Source organism: Triticum aestivum, chromosome 7D, assembly GCF_018294505.1.
Source record: "Triticum aestivum cultivar Chinese Spring chromosome 7D, IWGSC CS RefSeq v2.1, whole genome shotgun sequence".
NCBI classification, from domain to species: Eukaryota; Viridiplantae; Streptophyta; class Magnoliopsida; order Poales; family Poaceae; genus Triticum; species Triticum aestivum.
Window position 1 is genome coordinate 607149835 of NC_057814.1, and position 16970 is coordinate 607166804.

The following is a 16970-nucleotide window of genomic DNA, read 5'->3' on the forward strand; positions in this document are numbered from 1 at the left end:
GTGGGTTAATAAACTCATTTGCACATTTGGAACTGGAGATATTGTACTGGTACAGATACATCGATCTACATGTCACCTGTGCGCATACGCTTACTTTTTTAAAATTTAAAACCGGGCTCAGCCCCTTACCATTACAAAATACTATAACAGAAATGTAGCCATCTAAACAAGGTTAAGAAGGGAAGAGAGAAAGCCATCTAAAAAAGGTTAAGAAGGGAAGAGAGAAAGCGAGTTCAATGCATTGACAGAAAACTCCTCATGTCATTTGATCACAATTGAAACACATGATGTGGGACGAAAACCTGACAACACCACAAACTAAACCTAATACAGTAAGTTCCAACATAGCATAACTAGGACTACTCAGCATGAAAGCTGACCCACCACAAAAGGACAACTCTAAACCACAACAATCCTTCCATAAGCAGCTAGACCCCATATCATCCAGATGAAGTTGTCACCTCTCCAGGGACAGTAGCACAGATCCTCATCAGCATAGTTGTACTAGTCTTCGACATCTTGGCACCTTGGGTCATCACCTACTCAGTCGAATCCTTTTGAAGACCTGCCCAGTATAACAAGGACGCACAAGCAGCAAGCACCCTTTCAGAAGGAGTTTTATAGGCCATTTAAACTCAAACATAGCTCTGTTACGACAATTCCAGATCACCCATCAAACAACAAGCCCAATTGTATAAACTTTCTCATATGTATAAGGGCTGCAACGTAATGTACTCTCTCTGTTTCGAAGCAAGGCATTATCAAATATCGAACAATATCCATTCTCACTACAGAATGATAAAAAAGTGCGTAACACAGTGGAAAATATCTCAGACCTGGCCCAAGTCCACTGCAGGGTTCAAACTCTTTCCACAGTCATACACAAGGTCACTCCGTAGTAAAGTAATGGCTCCTATAAGAAGATCAATCTCTACCTGGATTTTTAGTAAAAAGTGAAAAGGAAATAAGAAAAGAATCACAATATCATCCATATGTAGAACATCCAGTAACTATTGAACTATGTTAGTCTGATTGACATTTAGCAGAATATTTTTGTACCTCGCTTATACCAGCTCCATAGTTCAGATAGGTACTGGATTCTTGGCCAGGTACCCAGTATATATGTACTTGAGGACAAATTAACATTATCCTTAACAGCCTGTTTGGGAACATTAAATCGTACAACGATTAACCGTTAGCACACATAAAAATAACAATTTCCATACATACATGTTTTACTCCCATATAGAATAAAAAACCAGAGGGAAATAAAAAAACAACCTGAGCAATCAAAGCATCCCATGAAACGGGCACCGTCGGATTGCTGCTTGAGCTTCTCCATGACTGGCTTTAATCTGTCAACCAGCATGTTGCAGGCCTCAAGGGTTGCTGCACAGCTAGATTCAGACGAAGTGCTGCCGGCGGTGAGCCCACCTTGGATCAAGTTCAGCGTATCAGCCTGAAGAACACGCACTCTATCAAGAAGGGATTCACATCCATCAGGCCACAACTGTCCCAAAGCGAAAGCTGTCATTTGCTGTACTTTGGTCCAGAGCCCTTGCCCAATCTCAATGCCTCCAACCTCAACCACAATGGAACCATCGTTGAGCACAGAAACTCTTCCAGGAGCTGGCCTTGGTGCCACCTTGAAGACGAGGGGCACACAAGAGATACCCCGCTTCCACCACTTGGTGCAGCTGTTGTACTGCCTGATGGATTCGGCTCGATGCAGGTAGCTCGATGTCGTAAGCAACCTATCGAAGATAGAATGCAATGTGTACGTAGAAGCTTCGCCTGTGCTTTCTGGATAGAACAACACAAGGCTGTCATAGGTGTGGAAATTCTTCTGTCTGACACTATTAGCATCAAGTGACAGCACCGAAGCGACATGCTCGATGATAGCTCAGCGATAAAAGATCCCTGAGCATCTCCAGGAGCACGCATTGCTGACTTGGATGTGTTGTTTGTTTTACAGAGCTTGTTGTCGAACGAGAGAGCACCCCAGTTGTATTTCTTCAGGCCTGAAATGATGGTGTCTGGCATTATGGTGCTAGCATCTGGAGAAATTCCAGCATTGACTAGTATGTCCAGGTGCAAGGCTGTGATTCTCCCATCAGACTTTAAACCAACAGAGTAACATGCTTTTATGGGGTGACGACCCCAATCATGATCATGTCAGTACTGCGGTTGAGATACATCCGCACCGGACGACATAACTTGAATGCACAGAGTGCAGCTGCCGTTGCTACCTACAAAAACATAAATTGTCGGATCACTAAGCACAACACAGCTGAAATGGTTAATGTCTTTTGCTTTCTTGGAAGTTGAATGAATGGTAAAATGGCCAAACTTATGTTAAAACCTATCACTAGAACCCTAATCCACCATAAAAAAAGGAATGTTAGTTGTAAAAATAGATTAGTGGATTAGATGTTGCGTCGTGAACTCATCTTATGTGAAACCTAACTTATACACTCATGTTCGTTGAAGGTATATACTAGAAGTAAAAAAAAATGCAATTATTCATATAAAGATACTACCTCCATCCGGAATTAGTTGACCCTCAAACGGATGTTCCGAACGGAGGGAGTACTTGTTAGATTCTTTCAGTTGTGCCGCATGGGCTATGAATTTCTTTTGTCGCTTTGTCGGACTGTTGTTTAAACTTGTTAGATTCCTACTTACATTGCATGATATGAATGCCTTCCCACCAAAGCCTCCTCCAACCCTCCTTGTAATGACACGCACGCTGCTGAACGGAATGCAGAGGCACTTGGCTATTGCACTCTGTGCAACCTCAGGGTACTGTGATGAAATGTATACGACCATGGTGTTATCTTCATCTGGAATTGCTAGAGTCGCTTGTGTTTCCATGTAGAAGTAGTATTGAGAGGCAAGTTTCACCTGTGATCATTCAAGGTACACATATAACTTTGACAAAGTTGCATCATACAGTTGCTATGTTACTGAGCAGATTAAATGGTAACTATAAAAAAGAAGAATCAGATTAACTACACGGACCATACCAGAGCTCAAGTTAATTAAATGATAGTGACTGTAAAGTTATATATGTAACAAAAAGTGGTATCCACTAGTAATGCATATGGTCCAGTTGAAAATAGATAATATCAAAAATGAAATTTAGAAGTTTGTATTGTTAAGTATAAAAAGTTCCATTAAATTTTCAGTAATGCATGTTAAGTATAAGAAGTTCCATTAATTTTTGAGTAATGCAAGCGAGATGTTAGAATGGAAAAGGTCTCATAGTATTTTGAATTAACATACTTCCGTTGAGAGGATCTTGTGGTCACCTTCTGCCATGCCCTTGCAAAAATTACCAACTTGTTTTGGATACATCTCAGGAGGAACTTCGAAATAGCTGTTGTTTTGTACTGCTTGTTCTACAGTAAAGATTGGTGGCTTCAAATCTTTTGTGTCATATTCAACAACAACCTGTTTTCCTGCCAATTTGGCGTATCTCTGAGTTTCTGCAATCTGAAGTAAAGTCCACATTTTAGGACATCAGTACTGAAAAAATACAGAATATATATTTTCATTCTTAGAGCAAAAGGTACCTAATGCTCACTTGTAATTAGGGGAAAATGTGCACTTAAATAAATAGTTTAATTTAACAAGATCACCTTCGGTATTTAATTAGGGGCAATTGTGAGAACAATACAATATATTTTTGGCATATCCACTTGCATTGAGTTTCAACAAGCAATCTTTTTACGAAACAAACAGAGATATAGGTGCTCCTACTACACAAAATTTCTGTAGGCGTTTAATTAACCCAATCTAATAGGTTGTTCCTTAGGGCATTTTACAAGTAAATTTCTGGATATTAATATTATATATATATATATATATATATATATAATTTTTGGAAAAATGAATTTGTGAAATTAAGGTTTCATTATTTTAATTTTTACAGATTTGCCCCTAATTAAGATTTACTTTTTCTGTAACATTCACAAAGGTTTTTCTCAAAGAAGAATAATGAAGAAAAACCCATTTATGAATTGCCTTTATTATACAAGAATTTATTGCGGAGTGAACATTAAAATATGAAAAGATAAGTACCACGACACCAAGAGCTTGTCCAGCATACGCAACAATTGGGGCACCAAAAAGTGGTTCGTCCCCAAACATCAAGCTTGACCCAATATTTTGCCCTCCACTTGGAATATCATTTGCAGAAACAACCGTGAGGATCTTCTCTGATGCTAAAGAAGGTTTGAACTTGATATTCTTGACATATGCAAGAGGTTGTGTGCTGTAAATAAACTCTCCGTAAAGGCAATTTTTTGGAGCAGCAATATCATCTACATATACTGCCTCCCCTGCAGTACAGAAAGAAATTATATCAGTCTGAAGCTAATCCTAAAGGAAGGATAATTTAGAGAGGAAGAAAACTTCTAGATCCCCATTAGGAATTCTGATGGTTTATATTCATCACATACCAGAAGCTTGAAGCTCAACTGCATATTTCTTAATCGGCTCACCAACTGGTTTATATTCATCACTGGAAACTGTTTCTCGACGTGAAGACAACGGAAGCTTACAAATATCATCTGTATCTAAAGAACCAGCAGAACTAATATTCAGAGTTTTTCCAGGCCCTTTGATTCCTTTAACAAATGGAGACAAGTAATTGAAGAGAAATCCAACATCCACACTGACTCTGTATTCAGGATGTGATGTTCCTTCCATTGGTACAATTGTTTCTCTAAGTAGCTGAACTGCTTCGAGCACAACAGATGGAGTGAGCACTTTTCCGTTCAGGTGTTGTTCAACTTTTGTTGCTCTAATAGCATGTTCCGTCCCATAGGCACCAAAGGCCATGTGTAGCTTACTCAACACAAGATCACCAGATGATTCATTCAGGGAGACATTGCCCAACATAGCAGAGTTAACATATGAAACAGCATTGCCAAGAGGGCGCGGTGCCGCTCGGTAAGTTTCGAAGATCACCTTACTTTCTTTCTGAGAATCTGAAGCCCGATGTGGAATAAATATGTTCAGGAGCAATGTACTGGGATCAAGAGGAGGCTGCTCCAGAAACTCTTCAAAAGTTACCTCTAGTGTTTCTGAATAAACCTGAAGACGAACAGTTGAAGCAGCACCAAGAAGTATGGTCACGATGTCCGAGGGAAACGGGTATTTCTGTGCTAGAATTATGTTCCCACCAAGGTTTGCTGTGTTGCGGACAAATGGTGTGGCCACCATGCTCATGTGGTCGGCAAGTTTTGTGAAAACCACACTTCCATTTGCACATGATGTAGATCTAGCTTCTTGCTCGAGTATCTCAATAGTTTTACAAATTGGTGTAGCTGCCCCAATTTCAATGCCACTATCGTTCTTCCAAACAGCTGAAAGTTCAGGAATGTCACCGATGTCAATATACTTGTTATATAGATCCAGATCCTTGTATCCCTTTACACCAGAACTTGTGTTCCCGACAACCACTTTAACAGCACAGTCAGTAAAAATGCCAGAGTTCAGCAAGTCATAATACTACCCGATGCTTTTAGGATGATACCAACCCACCCCGGAGACTGTGACATCCGAAACATCAGTTGGATGAAGGAGCGAAGATTTTATCTCGGATTTCAGGAAGTCCGGGAAAGTGCAGATTCCACCGCCAAGAGTGTAAGCTGGCAACTTCCTAGCGTGGGCGTCCTTATCACCTTTCTTCCAGAATATATTGAGGCCCAAATCCTCCAGGTCAACATCTGAAGCAAAACTTTTGCACGCATCGACAATCGGACGGTACCCGGTACATCTACACATGTTGCCTGAGAAAGCCCTTTCTGCTTCAGATACCGTCAACTTTGAGAACCCCTTTCGTGGTTCGGGCTTCTTGGATTTGTCAGCATTGGCAAGAGAAGTGAAAATAGACATGCACATGCCAGGAGTGCAGAAGCCACACTGAGAAGCATGGAACCCGGACATTCTTTTCTGAATAGAATGGAAGCCATCTTGTGTATTTTCCAGACCTTCGGTGGTGATGACTGAGCAGCGATTTATGTTGTAGAGCAGGGTTAGGCATGAACTGGCGGAGAATTCGGTTACTTCATCTTTTGTTGGATCATAGGTTGCTATAAGGACTACACAAGCTCCACATCCACCTGAAAGAGAGCACAATTATACAATTAGTCATGACATGCTATATCCGCCTCTTTTCAGTAGAATGAGCATAACATGCCAGTATATCCTCTCTCTCTCTCTCTCTCTCTCTCTCTCTCTTATCATGGATCTGGAGGGACCGGCCGAACCGAAAGGACTAGAACTTGCGTGAGCGCTGAACAAATATAACCAAATTTACCGCCGTTTATGTATATATTTATCTCAATTTGGTTTGGATTGTTAGTTCAAAATCTGAACTTGTATCTAAAAAAATGACAAAATTGAAGCATACGGATCCAAAGTACACAATGAATGCCGACGCGCAAACCGTGGGCGGTATGATATATGAACCTTACATAACCAGGCTCTTAACAAGATTTCTGCATGAGCTTTAGCACTGCCACACCCGCATCGACGGAGTTTGTATATATGTTCGAAACAGGGTCACCATGACATACTTTGATGTTCGAACACTACGCGTGCTGCATCGAGCTGGTGAAATCCACACAGAGATACAAAATCGAGCCGAAATTGCTTATATCTCTGGTGATCGGAACGCTGCCATGTACAAGTACAAAAGTACCCACCCGCTTAACGTGGTTAAATGTTACTCGCTCGTGCTCTTAATCACAGGACATAGTTGCAGTTTACCTCAGTGTGAAGTTGTGGAAGTAACAGAGCTTCCAGGGTTTGGGGCTCTGGGGCTCCGGCTCCGGGGGAAAGCAAGGAGCGGGCCGGGCGGAGGAGGAGCTCGATGCTGACCAGGGAACCGGCGGAGCGGACGGGGGAGATGGAGATGCAGAGCATCCTTCCTTCCTTGGCAAACCTGGCGGAGCTAGGTGGCGGCGTGATGGATCTGTCGTCCCGGAGACCGGATTCGGCGTCCTCGACGACGCCACCGCCCCCCGCGACTGCCCACCGCCGACGCCGTCGTCCTGGCGTGCGTCCCTCCCCGAGACGTGAGGGAGGTGGAGCTCGTCGCCCGCTCCCGTGTCGATGGTGGTATTCTGGATCTGTCAAATGTTTGAGAAGTATTGCGAAACATGCTCACTCTGAATTTGTCTGCATTGAATGGATTTCGTGAAATTTCCTATTGCTTTTTTTTTTAGAATCAAGAGCTTTATTAATTTAACCAGCGGGATTACAATCCTTCGTCACACATGCCGTGAGGAAGGTCGGAACATAGTTGATCCAAATACACCGACGTCTAGAGGAGTTACATTGTTTAGCACAAAGATGAGCTAGTTCGTTCGCTTCCCTCGAAATGAAGGATAATCGAAACTCCTCAAAATTCCCGCAAAGCTCTTGGATTTCCTTAATTATGGTAGCTATCTCCGAGCGGTCATTCTTTGGAGAATCCCACAGTTTAACCACAATTTGGGCATCAGTTTCCATGTGCACTTTCCTATACCCCAAATCAAACGCAAGCTGGGCACCATCTCGTATTGCATACGCCTCCATGGACATAGCAGAAAGTCCATTCTCATACCAAATTGCCTGAGCACGAATTAGCTTTTCTTCGTGGTCGCGCACACCTAGTCCTGTGCCTCCCTGATGGGAGTCCTCTTGAAATGAGCCATCTACATTTATCTTCAGGGTGGCTTGGTCCGGCGGCTTCCATCTTTGTACCTCCTTATTGGCGACTATTGTCATCTTTTTCCCAGTCGCCGCTAGATCAGCAGCAACATCTGTTCCCCATTTAACTGATTGCATCAAGGATCTTGTGGTCTCACCATGTGTGCGTGCATTTCTTTCTGTCCAGACGGCCCAGGCACCACATAGAATTACACATGCATCTGATTGCTTAACCTTGTCATGATCCACCATATCCACAGCCCATGTTTCAGGACTTAACACTGGTAGCTTAACTGACGTAGCTTGCTTGACCTCCTGCCAGAATAATTTTGCCCAAGTACAGTCAAACAAGGCATGGCGGATGCTTTCCTCTCGGCCACAAGCTTCACAGAATGCTATTCGCTCAATATGTCTCCCGCAAAGAACATCTTGAGTTGGGACATACCCTTTGATCACCCTCCACCAAAAATTTCTTACCTTCGGCGGTACTGGGAGTCGTCACAGTTTCCTCCAGAACCCCCTCTCCTGCCCCTCTGAGCTTGATGCTGAAACTGTATCACGCCGTAATGCGACCATCAGGTTGTATGCTGAACGCACTGAGAAATTCCCAAATCAATCCGGGGACCATGCCCAGAAATCATCCTGTGCTTTCCCAATCGGTATACGTGTGATCATGGAAATATCAGGCTCCACAAAGTTTGATCCAATGACTTGCATGTCCCAACATCCATTGTCCTCATCTATCAATTCATTCACACGTGAAATAGAAGCATTTGGTAGTCTGACAATGGGCCTTTTACTGTGACTTTCAGGAAGCCACGGATCATCCCAAATCTTAACGGAATTGCCGTCACCGATCCTTCTAATCAGCCCCTCCTTAAGTGCCTCAATACCATGTAAGATAGCTCTCCAAGTATGAGATGAATTTCTTTTGTTTTTTTGCTTCCATAAACTCACAATCGTGAAAGTATTTTCCTTTTAGGATCCTTGCACATAATGAATTGGGGTTTGTAATAAGTCTCCAACCTTGCTTAGCCAGCATAGTTTGGTTGAAGATTTGTATGTCTCTAAATCCCATACCCCCTTCACTCTTCGGTATTGCAATATCGATCCACTTCCTCCAATGCATTTTCCTCTTCTTCTCATCTCCTCCCCACCTAAATCGAGCTAGCAGACTGGTTATCTTTTTACGCATATTTTTTGATAACCGAAAGCAGCTCATGGAAAAGGTTGGGATCGCTTGACACACTGATTTAACTAACACTTCACGGCCTTCGAGGGGTATACGTCAAGGGGAAATTTCCTATTGCTTTATGCAGCTTGGTTCAGTTTTCTAAAAGCTTGTCTAAAGATTCATAAGTTTTTTTAGACCCGTAGAAAGAAATTTGGTTTGGTCGTTCCAATGAAAGATGGTCGATCATCTAAGTTATGCTTAGTTTGTGGATGGTTTCTGAAACGTGACTGAATGTACAATAGTGGAAACGAGAGTGAGTCTGAAAAAAAACACATATGTGCCATTCTCCTTGTTCCGCTGCTTCCCTCCCCCGCATCATTCTCCCCCCTCGTTGCTGGCGTGACCGGGCGAAGCCCGAATGGCGTCAGCGGGGTTCTCTCTCCCCTTCTCGTGGCAGGTGGTGGCGCAGGAAAAAATGGTTGGGCTGAGGCACGGTGCGGCGTGCGGGGCATGGCGGCACATGGCCGCGGTAGTACTCACGTGGGCATGAAACGTTTGATTAGTGGATGTGCATCATGTGGGACCTGATGTGCTCGGGGTGATGGCGTCCAGATCTGGCAATGTGGCGGCTTTAGACTGTGCGGGCGACTTCCTCCTCCCCGGCATGGGGGTAGGGTGTGCTCAGACCAGGTACGGCACGACTGGTGAGGCTGGATCTAGGGTTGGGAAACAATGGGCCTCAAGGATTGGCCCTTGGTCGAACCTGGAGGGCTGTATCTGGCTCATCAAGAACTTCCACCCTGCCACCCAGTAAAACCATGCATGGGGACACAAATCATGGCTAACCAGCCGTCACCGCTGATGCGTCGTTGCGAGCTTCAATGGTCCCGCCACTGGGATACATACCTTTGCGCCTCGGTGCCACCATTTAGCTCGAGAAGCACCCGACCATGCCCTCCGACTTTTGATGGGTGAATTTTACACTCACTATTTCCCGAGTTTAAGCTTCATATTCCCTTTGACTATCACATCAAATTGCTTACTAATCATTAATAACTGCAAAGATATGCAATCTACTTATCTTAATGTTTTGTTGCGGATATAGATGCAATCTGGAGGAAATGAAGACATAATCAGAAAGTACTGAAAGAGAGGGTCGTTTCCATATAAAGGAGGTCACCAAGGTGACTCCATAAGTGAAGATGCCATGTGGTACGAGATGGCGCCCTCATACCAGCAATCGGACCGCATGGAATCAACCTCGGGAAGTCAACGCAAGGTACTTCTCTGTTAGGCCTGAAGTCCAATTCGTGACGCCTCACCCTTGAAACCCTATTCCAGACCTCTGCACTCTTTAAAGGAAATGGAGAAGGAGAGGGAGGACTCCGGATCAATGTCTTCACCACTTCTCCTCCACTTCCTTCATACCTGTCATCTCCTAGCAACAACCACCATCTCCATCTCCCATTAGATTATACTTGTACTCGAGATTTTATCGCAATCAGCGATATTGTAGATGGTTAATCATTCCAAGTGAAATCTTCTTTGATGTCTCTTGTATGTGGTTTGATTGCGATGTGTGAGTAGTCCTCTTTTTTCTCAAATACACAAAAGGTTTGCATATCATTGCATTGATAGAAGAAGAAAAGAGTCATACAGGTGGTTCGTGAACAGACCACAAACACAATTACATGGCATGGCCTACACGACAGGACGGCTGGCGATATACATTGTCGCCCGATCAGTCAAGGCTAACGTGTGAGTAGTCCTCATGGGCTAAGGGCCAAGGCATAGCCTCATGTCCCGTGTAAATCTACCTATGGGTTGACGATATGACTTCCTTTTATTATGTTTCTACAACAAGTTTTGTCTTGTCACCTCTCGGTCCTAGGATTCACTGTAGTGGAGACAATGGTGTTGGTCCATGAATTTTCCTTCCTTCTGCTACATTTCGCCCAAAGGGTTGAAGAGAGATGGTAGATCAAGTTATTCTCAATGGCCCAATTGACCCTTTTCCCCGGGGATCCCAGCTGAGGGAAGCCTAGGGGAGCTGCCGACTCCAACTATCGTCCATGTATGATCAATCCAAGACCTGACCAACTGCTTATCCTACCTTCTCATACCTTCTGCATCTCATGTTTTTGTCTCGGTAGATTCTTTCAGTGGCATGTTTCAGTTCTCTTCCCCATTAGTTAGAAACAGTGAGACATTAGTTCAAGTACAACATACTATCGTTACCGCCTGGATAATTAGACAATCAACCTGTAATCACAATGGCCCAATTGCAAGAGCATAGCTCTACCAGCTTAGCTATAGCCCCCTGCTCAAAAAAGCTTAGCTTTATCCCCCAAAGTCAAGAGGAGTATGCAAGAAAGAGTCAGATGCTTCTTCTATTCTTTATTCTGGCACAACTGGGCCGTCATGGATTTGAACCAGCAGGTCACCCGCTTATCTAGTTATAAGTTTATTATTTTTAATTCATCACACCAATCTTATCTATCTTACAGGTGAATCATCAGCTCTGGCCAATTTTCAAATATTGTTTACAACCGCTCCCGATTGTTGTTTGTGTTTGCACACTGAGCTAGCATTGAAGTGTACCGGCCTGGAGACAAGAATGATACGCGATAACATGTGCTTGCTAGAAGTGCCCTCTACCTCTTCCTGATTCGATAAACCTAGGTCTCTAAGAAAGAAGGTCATTTACTACAACGCAACCTGGATTGAGATAATTAGCTTCGACGGAAGGCAGCGCCGCCGCACCAGCGAGGGAGAGATGGGGGGGGGGGGGCGTGATTGGGGTGTGTGTTTGCTAAGGGTTGCCGTTCACTCCTTTCAAAGTAAGTGTCGCTTCCCTATTTTGGAAAATGTAGCGCTGCCAAACCATCACATTGGCTGTACAATTCATGTGGGCTCACTAGCACAACATTTTCCCCTTCACAATGTTTGCAACTAGTGTTCTCCAATTCATCTAGTATCATTTGTTCTCCTTCTCTCAAACCAAAATTTAAGTAACAAGCATGATTGCGCATACATTATTGAGATTATCATTATCCTTACGAGTTCACATTTTTAAGAACCGGTCCTTAAGAAAAGATGGAATTCAGATAGTTTGGAGAAAATTCATCCTCAAACATTATGGTTGACATTTTTCTTCTACTAAAGAGGCCCTAAACATTCTTTCCTTTCATCTCACAATATTTTCCCTTCTCGTTTGATCTTGAAAGATACTACCCACTCTTGGTCTTCTCTATTAAGTAAACTAAATAAGAAACATATGCACATTTAATTGAAATGGTCGTAAATCAGATGTCTTCTTGACTCATGGGAACAGATTATATACTTGCTGGTTTTTTTATGCCCGGTGATGACTCTTTGTGCACACCGCACGCATGAGAGCAATTTTTGTTTTGTGTGAATTCTATGGCTCGCACGCTTCTATATCTCAATGTTGATGAAAAGCCTTATATTGTCTATATACCTATTTTATTTACTCAAGTTTTAAACAATAGTTTAGTCCAATTATGCTCCTTCTATTGTTCATATGTCTCTATCTCCTATCAAACTCTATAAACGTGACCAACTGTTAATTAGGAATTGTTTCCGATTACATGGTCCAGTTGGAGACAAAGTAGCATACCATGCCTGAAAACAACATATTCGGGCTTAGCTATTCTTTGGTAAAACTAGGTGGATTAAATAGCTAAATATGGTATAATATGGGTAACAACTAAAGCAACTTATAACTCTCATACATTAATGGTGCTATTGAGGAGTATACTTGCAACCTAGAACTTAATTTTGCCCTTTATACTTTAACAAGGAGATTAGAAGAATGTAAATTCTACCTCGCCATTGTTACTGAAATATCAAATCAGTGATATTATATTTCAGTCACAATGTATAAAAAGTTCAACCCTCAACCTCAAGCAAATAAAATTAACCTCCCTCGATCAAAATGCAACCTAGAGAATGACTAGAACAATCAAGAGAAAATAGGTGACATGTGAGTCAGGGGTTGTACATTCTAGGCCTAATGATGGAGCTGACAAGACCACCTTTCCTCGTAAGACAAGAGGTGGGACCACGAGAAGGATATGTGTAGCCATGAGAAGAAGATGTGCAACCATGAAGATGGCATTGCAGAGGGTAACAACATCACAAAAGGAGATATTCGGACTTCGATGGTGTTTCGACTATGATGTATGAGGGAGACGTTTCAACTTTAGTGTTGCAATTGTGTATGTGCTATTTGAGCCCCAAAGTGTATGTGCTATGAACGTCCGTCGGAGATGAGTATGTGTATGTGCAATGAAAGTATAAAATCTATGTGTGTATGTGACTTCATATGAAATACAATCTTTATATGTTCCTTGTATAAGGAGTATATAAGTTGTGTAGCAGCGCAGCATCAACTGCTATGCACCACCACTAGTCACCAGTGACTGGTTGTAATACAAGGCCACCCGGTAGTGACATAGCCCTTGTCGCCTCTCATAAGTCATCACTGACCGACCGACCGGTCAATGATGACTAATCATCAATAGGTCAAATGATCGATCAATGATGAGGTAGTCACCACTAATGCAAAATCACGGACGGGTCACTGGCGAGTCAGTGATAATGGTTTTTTCCCGATCAACGCTTACTGGCTCTATAGAAGTTAGTGTTCTCCCCTAAAAACATCATTCTCTTTTGAGTCATCAATTTATAATTTTGGTAGTAAATCATTCTATTGAAATCCTAGAACTCTACATGGTTCATCTAATAAGAGTACTAAAGCAAATGCTTATGTCTCTGCATGCTTGCATAGAAGAGAAATATGTGCATCCCCGCGGTTGCAGAAGTGTGGTGTACTCGTCGATAGCCATGCCTATAGGCGGCGGTTCAGAGACGACGTGAAAATGCCAGAATGGTGGCGGTGGGGGGTAGGGGAGGTGGCTGCGACGACGGTGCCCGGGCGGGAGGAGGGATCCAAGTGGGAACTCTAGCTTTGCTCAAGGCTAAGGTAGAACGAGGAGAGAAGGGGGAAGTCATGGTTGTTTTTTGTTTGGGCTTATTCTTGGCTTTCGTACTTTGGCACTTTGGCTTGTATAAGCCAAAAACAAAAACACCTAGCCAAAGTGCAAAATTCAAAAAGAAGCCCAACAGAATACCTAGTGCTCTTGGCGGCAATTTGACCGTAATTTTGACCAGTCTGAATGGACGTCCGAGATCAAAGGAAACAAAGATCAGATGGCTGAAAGCTCTCGGCATCTTTCCGGGTTAAAGCTTCAGAGGATGTGGGTAGAGAACTAAAAATGCAAATTATTATTGAGTTGATGAGTACACGGAGTCCAAATTTCAAACTACCACCGACGACATATGTGATATGTGGTGCCGAAACATAGCACGCATGGTAGTGATGCCCTTCACGGCGCTCCAGGCCATGTCGCAGCACAAGGTAGGAAGTCCCTACCAACGATCTCCTCTCCCCCTTTCGCTATTCCGGAGGATATCGGTTAAGAAAGGGACGCGCAACCATGGATCAACCACCCCAGTAGCCAGTACGATCCCAGGGTGAAGGACGATGACAACGAAGGATGAAAAACAGTGGGTATTGGCTCTGACCTGTGACAACGGCAGATGAGAAAGCAAAGTAGTACTCCGTCTGTAAAGAAATATAAGAGCGTTTAGATCACTCTTATATTTCTTTACGGAGGGAGTATGATGTAGACCGGGCGGTAAGAACGTGAGCTGGTTGAAGTGTGAGGCGGGCAAAAGGGAAACTCCAAGGAAGATCAATGTCACTGCAAGTACTATCAGAACCGATTGGTCGATCTGCTTAGCTATCAGTGGCTAGCTTTTCGCCAGTCCGCATGCCCTGTCACGTCTGCTAAGCTAGCCAGCTCAGGTCAAGGCCATCCGCGCTAGCTTTCAGCTTTTGAATTGCATTTGAGCACTCGCTCTTATATTATGAGACAGAGGGAGTACATAGCTAGATTAATCACGTAGAGAAATCAGGAATACGAAATACAACTGCAATCTGTTCGGAAATTCTGGTCACCCTTATTTTTTTTGCGAATAATTCCGGCCACGCTTTACATATCCGACCGAGCTCACCATATAATTTTGTGGACCACATGATAATTCATCGCGATCAATACGCAGAATGATATATACTAGTAGATCGACATAATGATCTCGGAGTCAGACTATCGGTCTCCAACAGACGAAAAACACTAATTTCCTTGTACCGGGAGTTGCCAGGACAGTGATCGTCCTTGGATCATCAAAATTGATGATGTACGCTCGGACTACAACGTCGCATGTCGACGCAAAAATCACAGAAGCTAATCGTACGCATGATCGAGAGCACCACACTCAAACCATGTCGCCCTCAGGAAAAGAAGGAAAGGATCTGCTTCACCCTTCACGGAGTGCAATTGGCAGAGTCACGCGTAGGTTCCAAGAGCTTGCTGGCTTGCAAAGCTAAGAGAATATGGTGGATCAAGAGCGAGCGAGCGTACGTACCTATCTTCGCCGCAGCCGAGCTTGGTGCCGGTGAAGGGCGTCCGGGTGCGGATCAACTCGAGCAGCGTGGTCCCGGGGTGCACGTCGCCGCCGGCCACCTCGTACCGCCGCCCGTTCAGCGCGAACACCACTCTCTCCAGCCTCATCGGTCGATCTCCCTGGTCGCTCGCCGGCCGCCGGTCGTCACCGATCGGTGGACTGCGCGCGGTGGGCGGGCTGCTACTCTGCTTCTGCTATATGAGACTGTGTTATGAGCCGCCTTGCGATCTAGGACGATGTGCACGGCGCGGCGATGGAGGCGAGCTGCTACCAGCATTTTGATTTTCGGTTTTGGGATTTTTTTCGCCCCAGGCCGAGATGGCCGAATTTCGGCCATTTTCAAAAAATTTGGCTGAAATTTGACCAAAATTTGACTGATATTTGATCGAAATTTACCAAATTTAACCAATTTCGGCTGAAGATAGATTTCGCCTCAGGCCGAGATGGCCGAAATTCGGCCGAAATCCCTTTTTTCGGCTGAAAATCAAAACACAGGCTGCTACCTGGGAGTTGAATGAATGGGCAGCTGCGTGAAAGGCGAAGCAATAATGCTGTCCAGCCCAGACACGAAAAGGTCCCAGCATTAATTTTCTCTGTTGCGTTCGTATTCCTGTAAAAATACAAAGGCGAAAGAGACATGATCCTAACTGTAGAATAGTGGAGGAAGAGGGAGATCGCACCTTGGGTGCTCTCCGGTGTATACTCATGTATATATAGCCGGTTACAACAGGGCGCAGGGGTGTGGCGACGTGCATGGATCGTGGGATCGTGCATGCATGACGTGCGCATGTACAGGGAGAGAGAGAGATGGGTAAGCTAGCTACTGTTAACACCCCGCCACAGGTTGAGCGTCCGGTGGTCGGATGTACAAGCTGGACCGGAATTCCTCGAACGCCGGTGTGGGGAGCCCTTTCGTGAGAACGTCGGCGAACTGTTGACTCGTGGGCACATGGAGAACGCGCAGTTCACCGAGTGCAACCTTCTCCCGGACGAAGTGGATGTCCAACTCGATGTGTTTTGTGCGACGGTGGTGGACGGGGTTGGCAGCCATGTAGACGGAGGAGATGTTGTCGCAGAAGACTACACTGGCTTTTCGAAGCGGTGTAGCAAGCTCGTCGAGAAGTTGTCGAATCCAACAGCTTTCAGCGACGGCGTTGGCGACGGCGCGGTACTCGGCTTCTGCGCTGGAGCGAGACACGGTCGCTTGGCGTTTGGACGACCAAGAGACCAGGGCGTCGCCGAGGTACACCGCGTAGCCGGAAGTGGAGCGGCGTGTGTCCGGGCAGCCCGCCCAGTCCGCGTCGGAGTAGGCGACGAGGTCGAGGGAGGCGACGCGACGAAGATGTAGTCCGTGGGTGGTGGTGCCTCGAAGATATCGGAGGATTCGCTTCGCCAGCGCAAGGTGCGGAGCGCGGGGATCGTGCATGACGAGGCAGCACTGCTGCACCGCGTAGGCGATGTCCGGTCGTGTCATGGTCATGTACTGAAGGGCGCCGACAATGCTCCGGTACTCTGAGGCGTCGGGGACGGGTGCGCTGTC

General features: G+C 44.6%; 1 pseudogene; it reads right to left on the minus strand.

The window, feature by feature from the left end:
- Window positions 1-216: 216 nt before the first annotated feature.
- LOC123171400 (probable aldehyde oxidase 4) lies at window positions 217-15537 on the minus strand (annotated as a pseudogene).
- Between the last annotated feature and the right edge of the window lie 1433 nt (window positions 15538-16970).